Source organism: Oryctolagus cuniculus, chromosome 13, assembly GCF_051225735.1.
Source record: "Oryctolagus cuniculus isolate XC-2025 breed Fujian yellow rabbit chromosome 13, ASM5122573v1, whole genome shotgun sequence".
NCBI classification, from domain to species: domain Eukaryota; kingdom Metazoa; phylum Chordata; class Mammalia; order Lagomorpha; family Leporidae; genus Oryctolagus; species Oryctolagus cuniculus.
This window is the reverse complement of record NC_142879.1, coordinates 103,969,508-103,983,437: the sequence shown is the minus strand read 5'-3', so window position 1 is coordinate 103,983,437 and position 13,930 is coordinate 103,969,508. Positions and strand designations below refer to the sequence as shown.

The 13,930-nt window shown below is 52.8% G+C and overlaps 1 long non-coding RNA gene across 1 annotated transcript; it reads right to left on the bottom strand.

Moving 5' to 3' along the window:
- Nucleotides 1-163: 163 nt before the first annotated feature.
- Nucleotides 164-2,926, bottom strand: LOC149122829 (uncharacterized). The gene is made up of 2 exons (XR_016219249.1): nt 2,656-2,926; nt 164-601 (listed from the first exon to the last, which is right to left on the bottom strand). It is a non-coding gene; the product is annotated as an uncharacterized LOC149122829 (long non-coding RNA).
- Nucleotides 2,927-13,930: the final 11,004 nt, after the last annotated feature.

Below are 13,930 nucleotides of genomic sequence, written 5' to 3'. Positions count from 1 at the left end.
TCCTGCCTTCCTAGCAATTTTTGTCATGGCTATTTATTGCTACTGCTGGTGTTTAGGTAAATTTTTGGAGAAAATTCTGTAAAGTTTCTGTTCTTTGTCCTGTGTGGATCTTGAAGTCTCTACCTGATAAATTTAGCAGTTGGCTAATGATCAGACAGAATTATCATTTTTTATTTATTTATTTTAAAGATTTTATTTATTTATTTGAGAGGTAGAGTTACAGGCTCCCTTCTCCATCTCTTAGCTCATGGGGTTGTGGCCAGGTTATCTGATCAAAAGCACATCCCGTGTGTGGAGGGCTCAGAACAGTTTCCGGGGAGGGGCACGGCCGTGCATGGGTTAAGTCACCACCTGGGACCTGCTCATCCCATACTGGAGCACCTGGATCCAGTCCTGCCTCTGCTTCTGATCAGCTGCCTGCCCAGGTGCACCCTGGGAGGCGGTGGGTGAAGTGCTGAAGTTCCTGCCCCGCGTCGGAGACCTGAATGGAGTTCCCGGCTCCTGGTGTCAGCCTGGTGCAGACTCACTGCTGCAGGAATTTAGGGGAGAGGCCCAGCAGATGGAAGATTCTCTTTCTCTCTCTCTCTTTCTGTTGCTCTGCCTTTCAAATAAATAAACAAATTTAAAAAACCAAAGCAGTTGCTGGCACGCTGTGAGATTTATATGCATTAGCCATAAGACATTTGCATTAGCCTGAAGACATTTCTTAACTATCCATGTGGTAGTCATTATCATTACAGTGCTATTATAATGTTAGCATTGATCTATTCTTCTAACTTCTTTTTGCTTTGGTATAAAAGGTGCCTTTCTGTGTCTGTGTCTCTGTGTCTCTGTCTCTCTGTCTATTTCTCACACACACACACCCCTCCACTCTCTTGCTCTGAATTCTTCCATCCCCATGGATCTGCCCCAGGCCCCAGATGCCAGTGACAGCTCTCCTGCTTTCTTGGGGGAAGAGACGTGGGGTCTTGGGGGTGGGGCCTGCTGATGGGCAGGATCCTGGTTCAATCTCTGGGCCCTGGGGCCTGCCATTCCCCCGAGGGGACCGGAAGCTGCTGCTCTCTGTAACTCCCCCTGAGTGTAAGGTGTGAGCATCACGCGATGAAGCCGCCGCCTCCTGTGACAGGAGGAGAGAGGATGTGACATCTCCCCTGGAGGCGGATGCTGGCTGGGAGCGTGGAGGAGGCGCAGAGCAGGCTGGGCCCCGCAGCCATCCCTCTGCCCTCCCCACAGCTCCCCTGTGTCCACCTGCAGGAACAGCAGCCCCTGGAGATGGGGCCAGTGGCCAAGCCACCTGAAACCAGCTAGGGGACCTCCAGGAAGCAGGCAGGCTCCCGGGAGCTCAGCCTTCCCCCCAGGCCCCTGTTTTGGAGGACAGGAGCAGGAGGGGAGCCTGGGAGACCAGGCTGACACTCTCAACCAGGAAAGACACAAGTCTGGCCTATGGGGACAGAGACCTGGGACCATGGGGGGATGCTCCCTGGAAATCAGCTGCATCAAGCCGGTAATGACCGCGTGCGCTCGGAAAGACAGACGCACACACCCTGACATAAAGACAAGGGCAAAACTCTCAAGGGGCGGGAATCTGGTGCATCCCACGCGGGAGTGCCTGGGGTTCCGATCTGACTTCCTGCTAATGCACTTGGGAGGCAGCAGATGATGGTTCAAGTACTTTGGTCCCCACCGGTAGGAGACCTGGACAGAGCTCCGGCCCAGCCCCGGCTGTTGTGGGCATTTGGAGTGAACCAGCAGGTGGAAGATTTCTCTCTCTCTCTCTCTCCATCACTATGCCTTTCAAATGAATTTTTAAAAAGATATTGATTAAAAAATAAATTGCTCTGTCAGCCGTGCCCTGGGATAATGCTCTACAGCAGGCTGGACCAGCTCATCTGTAGTTGGTCACCCGCGCCTGGGCAACCCTGGTTACGGTGCCACCAGATGGAACGCGAGGTTGGGTCCCCAGTGAGAAGAGGCAGGCTCCATTTCAGACACACCACCGCCTCTGTGCCCGGGCTGGGAGGGGCAGCTAGTCTGGCCAGGAGGCAGGCAGCACCAGGCCAGGAGGCGAGCGGGTCAGCAGCCCCTCACGCTTGGTGGGCTGGCTTTGTTTGTGGTCCAAACGTGTGTGCAGGGCCGAGTTCCTTCCGGAAGTGGCCGTGCCCCTCGGATCGGGCCGAGGTCTGTCGTTGCACAGTGGGGCGAAGATGAACCCTCTCAGCCCCCGCCAGGAGGCCCTGGAGGGGACCCCCACGTGCACCCAGAGTCTAACTTAGCCAGCTCCTTCTGGAAGCAGGCGCGAGACCACAGAGGCCGCCAGTGGGGCAGCCTGGTTCCCAGGCTTAAACTGTCTCCTGCTGAGGCTGTAGCTGACCTGTCTGTCAATCAGCTCTGCCGGCAGGAGTCTGCAGACCCCTCCCCTCCTCCGTTCAGCCCTGGGACTCTGCTCTGCCTGGGTCTCCCTTCCATTTGTTCTGGAAAAACTCCCCACAGCCAACCTGGGCCTGCCGGGGACGGCACACTGGGTTTCTGGGAACGCGCGGCCGATCACGGAGCTCTGCTCAGCCTGGCCGCTGCTCCAGGGTAGGGAGGCACGTGGAGGCGGTGTTTGGTGTCCAGTGGAAGACACCAAAGGCTTTGGGAGTAGGGCTTACCCACCTGGGATAAACCATCGCATCTCGTCTCCTGTGCTGAAGGGCGAGGCCAGGCAGGACAAGGCACGGGGGCTCTGGCCCAGTCCTGGTCCTGCCAGCCAGAGCTGGAGGGCTGGGACCTCCTGCAGAGTGATTATCTGTGCTGGGCCTTTCTAGTTGTCTGAGGCAGGGCCCTGCCTGCCCGCCCCAGAGCCTGGCCTGGGAACCCGTGCAGACTGGCGGCTTCCACAGGCTCAACTGGCTCCCACCTGCTCCAAGCAGCTTCCTCCCGCATCACACCTTATAAATAGCACCCACCTCATCCCAGTGCTAAATTCAATCAGACTTAAAATAGTCACACCTGGCTTATTGCTCCAACTCCCCCACAGCCCTCAGGTTAGTAGATGCGCGTTTTCTCCGGCACGTCCCCCTCTTTCTCAAGCTGTCCTGCTAGAAGGAGCCCGGAGCTGTTTTTCCTCTGTGCTCCGTGTGTGTTGATGGGCAGGCCTGTGATGGATCCTGGCAGTGAGCTGCCCCTCCCATCTTCTGGGAGCCCAAGAGGCTCTCTCTGCTGAAAAGCTGTGGCAGCAGGACAGCTGACCCCCACTTCCTGTTTGCTCCCACCCCTGAGTCCGGCGAACCTTTGTCCCTTTCTCTTGGCACTCACAGGGCAACCTGTTCTGATTCTTGTCCCCACCCACCATAACCAGCATCACCAACCCTTGAGTCTTGATTTCAGTTCAACCTGCTCCCAACTCCAGGCTACAGTGGAAAATACCCCATCCCCCCTGCTGCGGCCACGGAACCCGCCTCTCAGGACCAAGGATGTGAGCACACAAGGGCACTCCAGAAAGACTATGGAAGACATTAAAAGGTAAATTTATTATGAGGTCGAAAATTTTGAAATCCATATCTACAAGAGGGCTGCAAAAAATTCGTGGAAGCCAGCACTGCGGCGCCAGTACCCTGGGTTCTAGTCCCGGTTGGAGCACCGGTTCTGTCCCGGTTGCTCCTCTTCCAGGCCAGCTCTCTGCTGTGGCCAGGGAGTGCAGTGGAGGATGGCCCAGATGCTTGGGCCCTGCACCCACATGGGAGACCAGGAGGAAGCACCTGGCTCCTGGCTTCGGATCGGCGCAGCGCACTGGCTGCAATGTGTTGGCCATAGCGGCCATTTTGGGGTGAACCAACAGAAGGAAGACCTTTCTCTCTGTCTCTCTCTCTGTCTAACTCTGCCTGTCCAAAAAAAAAAAAAAAAAAATGGAGACTCTATATTATGAAAAACTAGGCACAGTATTGAAATTTTTGCACCAAAATAAACATATCGTTATTTATTTGCTTATTTTATTTGAAAGACAGAGAAACACACATACACACACTCACATACATGACACAGAGAGAAAGAAACAGAAGAGATGGAGAGAGATTTCCCATCTGATGGTTCATTCCCCCAGTGCCTGCATGGGCCAACATTGTGTAGAATTTAGTCTCTTGTGGGAGCTGTGACCCATGGGTGTTATTTACTGAAAAAGCCAGAGCACATGGCAGGGTGTGATGTGTCCCAGCAGAAACATGCACAGCACACTGTGGGAACTCCCAGGAGAGTCATCTATAGTAGAAAGCTGCACCTTGCAGAAGACAAGAATAGTATGGTAGACTAAAGATGGCCCCAGGGGCTTTGCTACTCCCACTAGAGTTGAACTAATTCTTCCCCCTTGAATCTGGAAGGAGCTTAATAACTTGCTTGATTGACAGAGTGTAGCAGAGTCATTGTTCTGGAACTATTGAGGCTGAGTAAGAGGAAGGCTTGCAGCACCTACTTCCTGGCTCTTGGAACCAGGGCCATGACAGTCAGGTGCTCTGATTGGTAATCCCATCATGGCAGCAGATATGTCAATGAGGTTATCTTGCAGTCTCTGGCTTGGCCCCTCTGCTGGCTGAAAGACACCTAGAGATCTCTGTTGATAACACAAGGAACAGAAGAACTGCCCAGCTGAGCCCTGCCCAGATTTCTGACCTGTAAAACATCACCCATAAGTACTAGGCAGTGAGGCCAGTACAGTGGTGGACAGAAGATTCCCTGTGGTCACATTGTGGGAGTGTGGGTTGTCCTGTGCGCACAGGGCATAGCAGAACCTGAAGCCATTGACCCTCCCACGCTTCCCACACTGCTGCTCCCTATTCTACAATAAGGTGTTCTTGTATTTTCTGATTCATTCATTGATTTGTTTGAAATATCGTAATTTGATATAGATTCATTGCACTAGCTACAGTTACCATTACCACACCCCGGGTTCAACACTTAAATAGTCTCATTTAATCCTCATGCCATCTCATGGGGCAGTTAGTGTAGCCAGTTCTGTAACACTTTTTTTTTAAGATTTATTTTTCTTTATCTATTTGAAAGTCAGAGTTACACAGAGAGAGGAGAGGCAGAGAGAGAGAGAGAGAGAGGTCTTCTATCCGATGCGATGGCTCACTCCTCAATTGGCTGCAATGACTGGAGCTGTGCCAATCTGAAGCCAGGAGCTTCCTCTGGGTCTCCCACAGGGGTGCAAGAGTCCAAGGACTTGGGCCATCTTCCACTGCTTTCCCAGGCCATACCAGAGAGCTGGATTGGAAGTGGAGCAGCCGGGTTTCGAACTGGCGCCCATATGGGATGCCGGCGCTGCGGGCCAGGGTGTTAACCCGCTGCGCTACAGCGTCAGACCCAACACTTGTTTTAAAGATAAGAATTTTTCCAGCACGACTGATACTGGGGGGAGTAGCTTGGGTGTGATGTAGATGTTGCATTTGCTTTCGTGTGGTTCCATCCACACACACACACACACACACACACACACACAGAGTTAGGTGGATGTGGGGACTGCACCCGGCTGAACTGAGCTGCCGAGGGGTGCACACAATGCCCAGACGTGCACACCTTAACTAGCCACAGCTGCTTGTTACCACGCACGCATTGGGGTCTGGTGTGACAGCCTCCTCCCACCTCTGTAGTCACTTCTGGAACTTCAGGTCTTGTCCAAGGCAAAGCTCCACTCTCATTTCCTGTAGCTGTCTGTTTGCCATTTAGCAAATTAGTCTGGTGGCGGGTCCAGCGCATGTGAGCTGTCTCTCTCACTACTGAGAGACCACTCGCATCGTGCTGTCAGAGAACGTCTACTCCCTGATGGACTCTACCCTCTAGCCACCTTGAACTTGAGTAGAATGCAGCGAGCTTCAGGGGCTTGGGATCTGGCTCAGCCGTGTCAGAGGGGCACACCTGCGGGCACTCTGCAGGTGCAGAATGCCACCTGCGACAGGACCAGGGGTTAGGGGTCATCTGCAAGTTCCCAGAAGAGAGTTGGACTGAGTGTGGGAATCGAACGCTTGAGTCATCTCAGGTTTGGGTTTCTTTAATGGACATTTTTCTATTTTTACTGCACATCCCTGGCAAGCCCTGTGGATTGGTTTCTCCTCTCTGGAGGGTGGGAGATGAGAACTGAGGCCATGCAACACAGTGCGGCAGGTTAACAAGGACAGACCATGACATACTGTCTTCCGGATTCTTCCAGATTGTTCAAGACCACGAGTGCTGATTCTTTAGCGACACTGGACTGAGGGCTGTTGAGTGTGAGCAGGGAAAGGTTTGTGTTCCCTCGCAGCCCCTGGGGGCTGGCCTGTCCTTGTCAGAATTGAGAGGCCAGTAGAGAGAGCATGCTATGTGGAGTCAACCTTTCCTTCCAAAAAAAAAAAAAATTGTAGCAAAACCAACTGTACCATCTCCTCCATTTCAGAGGAGAAAAAAGAGACTTGGGAAAGACTGGCCTGGGGTGGGGGCATTTGGCTCAGTGGTAAGGACCGTGTAGGAAGCCGGGATCCCATAGCAAAGTGGCTGGTTTGAGTCCCAGCCCTGCTTCTGATCCAGCTTCCTGCTAATGCATACCCTGGGAGGCAGCAGGTGGTGGCTCAAATGCTTTGGCCCCTGCCACTCACACTGGAGACCTGCATGGAGTTCCGGGCTCCTGGCTTCGGCCTGGCCCAGTCCTGGCTATTGCAGGTGTTTGGGGAGAATGAACCTCTGTCTGTCTTTCCAATGAAGACAAATAAGCAAAAATTTTAGAGAAGGTTGGCCCCAGCTGCTGGGATCCCAGACTCAGATTCCTGGTTGAGACATTAGGAGGGGCTCCCCCTGCTCTCCTCCCCACAGCTCCCCTCCCGCACTGAGTTGCTTTTCAGGGTGTAGGCAGAAGAGACAGAGGGCGTGTGTGTGCGTGGGGAGGGGGTTGGGAGCTCCATGCTGCTCAGCCCCTCGCCTGCACGCCCTGGGGCTGGCGTCCACCTCTCCTCTTGCCATGAGACCTTACGCTCAGCTAGCTGCCCCTTACTCTCCTCACAGGGCGCAGCTCAGACCTGGCCTCCTAAGCGTTTCTGGAGCCGGCCTGGCCTGAACAGGAGGCTTGGCTGCCGTGAGCAGGCAGAAGGCGCCAGCTCCTGGGGCAGGCGTGGAGCAGAGCCCGGCGGGGCTGGCGGCCACCTCTGCCGGGCACTCCGTAGCCAAGCAAGCTGCTGCCCCAGAGTATTCGTGCTGCGCCCAGAGCCCCTCTCCCCAGTTTCTGATCAGAGACCAGGGAAGACAGGGTCCTAGGGCCTGGCGAGGACCACTCCCCAGCTGCCCAGAGGTGACAGCCAGCTCCCTGCCCCTCCCAGCCTGTTTGATCTTATGTAGTCCCTGTCACTCTGCCAGACCCCAGCTACGCTCTGTGATCGGCTAATGCTGTCTTGGTTCCCAGGAAAACCTCCTAGCCCGGGGAGCCACTTGCAAGAATCTGTCTCTTAAGGACCAGGAGCTCTGGGATTTGCCACTTTTCCTTTGGTGCGGGATGGGTCCTGCTTGGTGACAAGGTGCACGTCACTGTGTGGGACTCACTGTTCAGCCAGGGAAGGCGCTGTGGGCGAAGGCAGTTGGCAGGGGGCAGTTGGAATCAGAGCACTTGCTCCCGTAGGATCTGGGTTACACATGGACAGTGGGTCAGCCCGTAGTGTGGGGCTGAACCAGACCATAGCAGACTGTGAGTGCTGGAGGCGGTGGGGAGGTCATGGGCTGGGGGGAGGGGCCGGCCGGCAGGAGCTTCTTTCCCAGCTGTCAGGAAAGAACAAAGCTGCGTGTGCGTGTGTGTGGCTCCACCTCGCTCCCCCTGGCGCCTCTCCCATCTGCTGCTCTCCCCTTCCTCAGCTGCCACACCCCCTGGCTTCACGCCTGGGCGCCCAGCACGACAGTGGTCACCTCCACACCTCCTACTCTTGGTAGGAGTCTCGCTGCCTCCCTGGCGCTTATCTAAGCAAGGTGTTAGGAGTGACTATAATGCAATTAGCAGGCGGTCCCAACCAGGAGGCGCCTAGCAGAGGCTTTGGAGTCCCTAGATCTGGGTGGAGTCCCGGTTGTGCAGCTGGTGGCTGTAGTGCAGACGGCAGCCTGCAGCCCCAGGTCCCTCGCCTGGTGATGACGCACTGGGTAGTGAGTCACTTGTGCGGACCTCCAGGGGGCAAGGACTATTGTCTGCAGGTGTCTCCCAATGTGAATAAGCCAAGCTTCTTATCCTGCCAGTTTTGAAAAACCCTTAGCATCCACTTCTTCAAATATGGCCTTTTCTCTATTTTCTCTTACTTGTCCAGGTAGCCGGGGTGGGGAATGTCCAGCCCGCAGGTTGTACAAGGCCCGTGAAATCACTTGGTCTGGCCCTGCCAAGGCAACCACAGGCAGGTCTCAACGTTCAATAAATCTGTACAGCAGGCTGCTTTCCAAGCTGCTAATTTCGTATGGCTCGTGAATGATGTTGTAAATATCCAAATGCCCCTTGACAGAAAAAGGCTTCCGCACCCCCCATCTAGGACTTTCTTGTCATGGTTTTGAGATGTTTTTAATGCTTCCCATATGTCTGTGAAGCTTGCCAAAAGCATCGTCCCCTCTCATAGTCTTCATTCTGTCTAGTTCTTACTCATCTCCCCTCCAAGTCACCACACCCACTCCTGCTCTGTGCCATCATCCTTTATCCCAATCCATTGGGTCCTTCATGTCTGTCATTGTATTTTTCAGTTCTAGGAGTTCCATTTGGTTTGTTTCTTATACTGCAGGCCTCCCACCCCCACTCCTTTTTGATGGCTTCACTTTCCATGGCTTCGGTTACCTGTAGTCTGAAAATATCAAACAGAACATTCCAGAAATAAACAGTTCATTAGTTTTAAATTGCATGAGTCATGCGCTGTCCTGCTGTCATCCTCTGTCCAGTGTATCCATGCTGTAGGTGCTACCTGCCCAGTAGTTGTTCGGTAGCTGGCTCGGTTATCAGACTGTTGCAGTACCAGTAACACGCTGCTTATGTTTAAGGAGCCTTATTTTACTTAATAGCGGCCCTTGTAGTGCAAGAGTACTGATGCTGGCACTTTCATTATGGTAAGTCGTTATTGTTCTATTGTATTAATTACTGTTAACTTCTTTCTGTGTCTAACTTATAAATTGAACTTTATCATAGATAGGTATGTGTAGGAAAGATACCATGTATCTAGGGTTCATTGCTATCCCTGGTTTCAGGCATCCATGGGGGGAGGTCTTGGAACAGATCAGGGAGGATGACGGAGTCCAGTAGATTTCAGTTTTCTGAGAATTTTTCCCATCTTTTCCATTAATTTTTTGAACTGTTGATCATAGTTATTTAAAATTCCATGCCTGGGAGCTGGCATTGTTGTGTAGTAAGATAACTGTTGCTTGTGATACATGCATCCCATATGGGCACTGGTTCAAGTCCTGACTGCTCCACTTCTGATCCAGCTCTCTGCTAATGTGCCTGGGAAAGCAGTGGAGGATGGCCCAAGTCTTTGGGCCCCTATACCCATGTGGGAGACCTAGATGAAGCTCCTGGCTCTTGGCTTTGGCCTGGCCCAGCCCGGGCTATTGCATCCATTTAGAGAGTAAACCAGTGGATGGAAGATCTTTCTGTGTCTCTCCTTCTCTCTCTGTAACTCTGCTTTTCAAACAAACAAACAAATAAATAAATGATCTTTTAAAAAATTCATGTCTGTTGACTCTTATCTGTGCCACATAAGTCTGTTTCTGCTTTCTGTTTGATCTTTCTACCCCTGCCTCACTTATTGCAATTTCATAGCATGTCTGATAATTTTCGGGCTGAATGTTGGACATTGTGTATGAAAAATCACAGAGCCTTTGGATGATGCTCTCTTCCTTCACAGAGGACTTAATTTTCTCCTGGAAGTCTAGTAGAGTGTTTGCTAATCACCTGGATCTGGTCAAAAGCTGGTTGCTTATCTAATTCCCAGGAGCAACTTTTCCAAGGCCTCAAGCGAAATCTTTGGCATTCATCAATGCTTGGCATATATTGAGTTGCAGTATTTGTCACTCTGGTACCCTGAGGCTACTGAACTTGATGGTTAGCTTTTAGAACTCTTCACAGTTAATTCCTGCCTGGTTTCTGATGGTTAATTTAATGTCTGGACTAAGGGGTGCCTAGGGAGCTGGTAAAGCATTATCTCTGGGTAGGTGTGTGAGGGTGTTTCCGGGAGAGATTAGAATGGGGCTCAGTAGACTGAGGTTACCCTCACCAATGAGGTGGGGGGCGCCTTCCACTGCTCTTTGAGGGCCAGAATGGAGCAGAATGCAGAAGGGAGAATTCACTCTCTCTGCATGGGAGACAGACATCCACCTGCTCCTGCCCACAGGCCTCAGTGCTCTGGTTCTCAGTCCTCTGGATTGGACCAGCACTCACACACTGGTCCCACATGCTCGCCCTAGCTCTCAGCTCCTTTGCACTCAGCATGGATGGCGTCACTGGCTTTGCTGGGTGTCCAGTTTGCAGACAGAAGATGGTGGCAGCTCTGGGCCTCCATACTCTTCTGCGCAGACTCCCAGGATCGCTCTGTCTCTCTACTCTGGGTTCTGTTTCTCTAGAGAACACCGACAAACAAGGTTTCTCAGGCTGCAGGTGTGATGGATCCTGTGGTGCGCTGCCTGGTTCCCCTTTGCAGAGGAAAGAGCTGTGCCCCAGCTGCTGGGGGCTGCCAGTTCTCAGCCCTCCTCCTACAGAAGAACGCTACGTCCCCTTGGCTCATCTCTCTCCAGGGCAGCCACACCCGGTGCTTTCTCAACCTGGGTGCACCTGCAGCGCCCCGGGCTGACTCTGACGGGTTGCTGTAGCCCCAGAACTCGCTGTGGGGTCCGCAGCGGCTGGTCCTGTCCCAGAGCTTGTTTCTTTGCTCTCCCTTCTACATGGGTCAGTCCTAAAACCCCTCGTGGACGCACAGTGTGCTCACTGAGCTCTGTCTCAAGGAACACCACCTGTGCCAACTGGCCTGGCTCTACACGCAAGCGTAGAAGATGGCAATGCCTTGAGGGGGAATTGCGCCCTGAATATCAGGCTCATTTCAATGCATTTCCCACGTCTTTAAGATCTTGACCCCTCTGGAGACCTGGCTGCCTTGGTTGCTCTCCAGTGCCTTCCAACAGTTGGCCATTGTGTCTCATCCAGCTCTTATAGTTGTTCTCGGTGGGAGATTCATCTGCTATCATCCGCTCCATCATAGCTGGAACAGGATCCTGCTGACTTCGTTAACTCTCAGAAGCCCGAAGGAGCAGTGACAGAAACTGTTGTTGGGGTCCTACAACTGTTCAACAAAGAGCCATTGAGGGGAGAAGCAGAAGGAATGAGGAGAAAAAGACCTTGTTGTCTGAGATTCGGCAACACCCGGGAAGGGGTGTACTGAGCACAGCCAGATCTGTGCCTTGCTTTTTTTTTTTTTTTTTTTTTTGACAGGCAGAGTGGACAGTGAGAGAGAGAGACAGAGAGAAAGGTCTTCCTTTGCCGTTGGTTCACCCTCCAATGGCCGCCGCGGCTGGCGCACCGCACTGATGATCTAATGGCAGGAGCCAGGTGCTTCTCCTGGTCTCCCATGGGGTGCAGGGCCCAAGCACTTGGGCCATCCTCCACTGCACTCTCTGGCCACAGCAGAGAGCTGGCCTGGAAGAGGGGCAACCGGGACAGAATCCGGCGCCCCGACTGGGACTAGAACCGGGTGTGCCGGCGCCGCAAGGCGGAGGATTAGCCTAGAGAGCTGCAGCACCGGCCTGCCTTGCTTTTACAAGTAGAAGTTTCAAGGAAAAGAGACAGACGCACAGCAGCAGGTGAGATAAAGGGAAGTGATCTCAAAAGACTTCTCAGGGTACCAGTGTTTGACACTGTAATGACAAAATACGCCAAAGAGAAGCACATTTAAGAAGCAGATAGCGGTGCCACACCTTTGGGAACGAAGAGGATAAGTTGTAAGTAAGCACCGGTTATATACGGACAAGTGAAAATGTTGGCCGACAGCAACAAGAACGGACGGAGCTGAAGAGATGCTGATTAGCTCGGTGCCAGCTAACAAGACGAGGCCAAAGAGGCCAAAGGCCATGTGTTTGTTCCCATCCGAAGACGCAGTTTCACAAGGGCAGGCGATAAAAATCAGGACTAGAATGGATCCATGTATGAAACCGACATGCAAAGGAAAGTTTTCACCCGTGATTGTAGAAGCACAAGTATAGGGGCTGGTGCCGTGGTACAGTGGGTTAAGGCCCCAACCTGCAGTGCCGGCATCCCAAATGGGCGCTGTTTTGAGTCCTGGCTGCTCCATTTTTGATCCAGCTCTCTGCTTTGGCCTGGGAAAGTAGCAGAGGAGGGCACAAGTCCTTGGGCCTCTGCATCCATGTGGGAGACCAGGAAGAAGCTCCTGGCTTCAGATTGGCACAGCTCCGGCCATTGTGGCCATTTGGGGAGTGAACCAGCGGATGGAAGACCTCTCTCTCTCTGTCTCTGCTTCTCTCTGTAACTCTCTCTTTCAAATAATTAAAATGAATCTTAAAAAATAAAATGAACACAAAAAGAAGGAGAAGAAGTACAAAGATAGCGTCTCCAGTAAGAGCGTCCCGGGATAACTGGGAGACCCAGTCGCCCCTGAGGTGCTAGCAAGCGGAGGAGACTTCGGGGGGTGAATCGTGAGGGCACCCCCTTCTTGGGTGAGCGGTCTTCCCCTTCCGCCCCGTGAGGATGCAGCTGAAGGTGGTGGCTGTGAGGCAGAGGGGGTCCTCCAGACACCAGGTGGAATAGGTTTCTATCTGCTCTGGCTAAGAGGTTCTGTTAGAACAGCCCACGTGACGAGCCAGACTGACTGCCACCAACTGAGAGAGACTTTAATGGGTGTTCAGAGCAGAACAACCTGGGGTGGGAGGTTGGGGTGGGGCTTCTGAGGAAGAGAGGGAGGGAGAGGCAGTAGGTGTGCGGGGGTGTGGTCTCCAAGCTTGCATTTGGCTGTCAGGTTGAGAGGAGTTTTTCCCCCTTCCTGTCATAAGAGACAGACTGTGGGGAGAATAGATTGAAACTCAAATTCGTGGAGGAATTTAATTTTTTTTTATGTGAAAGGGAGAGAGAGAGATCTTCCATCTACTGGTTCAGTCCCCCAAGTGCCCACAACAGCCAGGGTTGAGCCAGTGAAGGCAGGAGCAGGGAACTCCATCCAAGATTCCAATGTGGGTGGCAGGGACCCAAGGACTTGGGTGCGCATCGGCAGGAAGCTGGATCGGGCGCTCTGATTTAAGAGTGGGCATTAAACCCCTGTCCCTAGGACTTCTCAATGCTACAACTGTTGAAAGCAGAACGGGTTTCCTTCCAAGATGGTGATGTTCTCCCCACTGTGCACTCAGCAGAGCTGGAGCCTGGGTTATCATCCCATTTGGTTGACAGGTGGAGGAGGTGAGGGAGCACTTTGGCCCACAGTGTTTCAAACGTTTGAACCAGTATTGAAGTTGGGGAGATTTTACACACGATATTGCATTTCTGACTTCCGCTGAAAAACTGGAAGATCTGCCCATCTCTCTTTTCTACGTGTCAATCAACCAGAGTTAGGTTCTTACCCTTTCACACCAGGCTCTTCCAAGCTTCCCCACTCATGCAAGGCACACTCTAGACCAAAGCAGTTGAACTCACCTGCACAGCTGCTGTAGGGGCTGAATTGTGAAACTTCTGTTCTAGAAGAAACTCAAGTGCTAGACCAGGGCAGAGCGACCCCACGCCACAATCAGATGGGAATCGTGGAGCCAGGGTCCCTGTTGCCTAGATGGCCATTTGGAGCCATGCTTCCCCATCTCAGACTGGGCAGAATAGGTTGACCCCTGATCCCACGGCTTACAGTGGTGCACAGACAGGGGGCAGCATGGAGAAATGAGCTCTTCCAACCAGATCTCAATGAAGGGGCCAGGTGCGAACTGGCAAGTTTGCAAA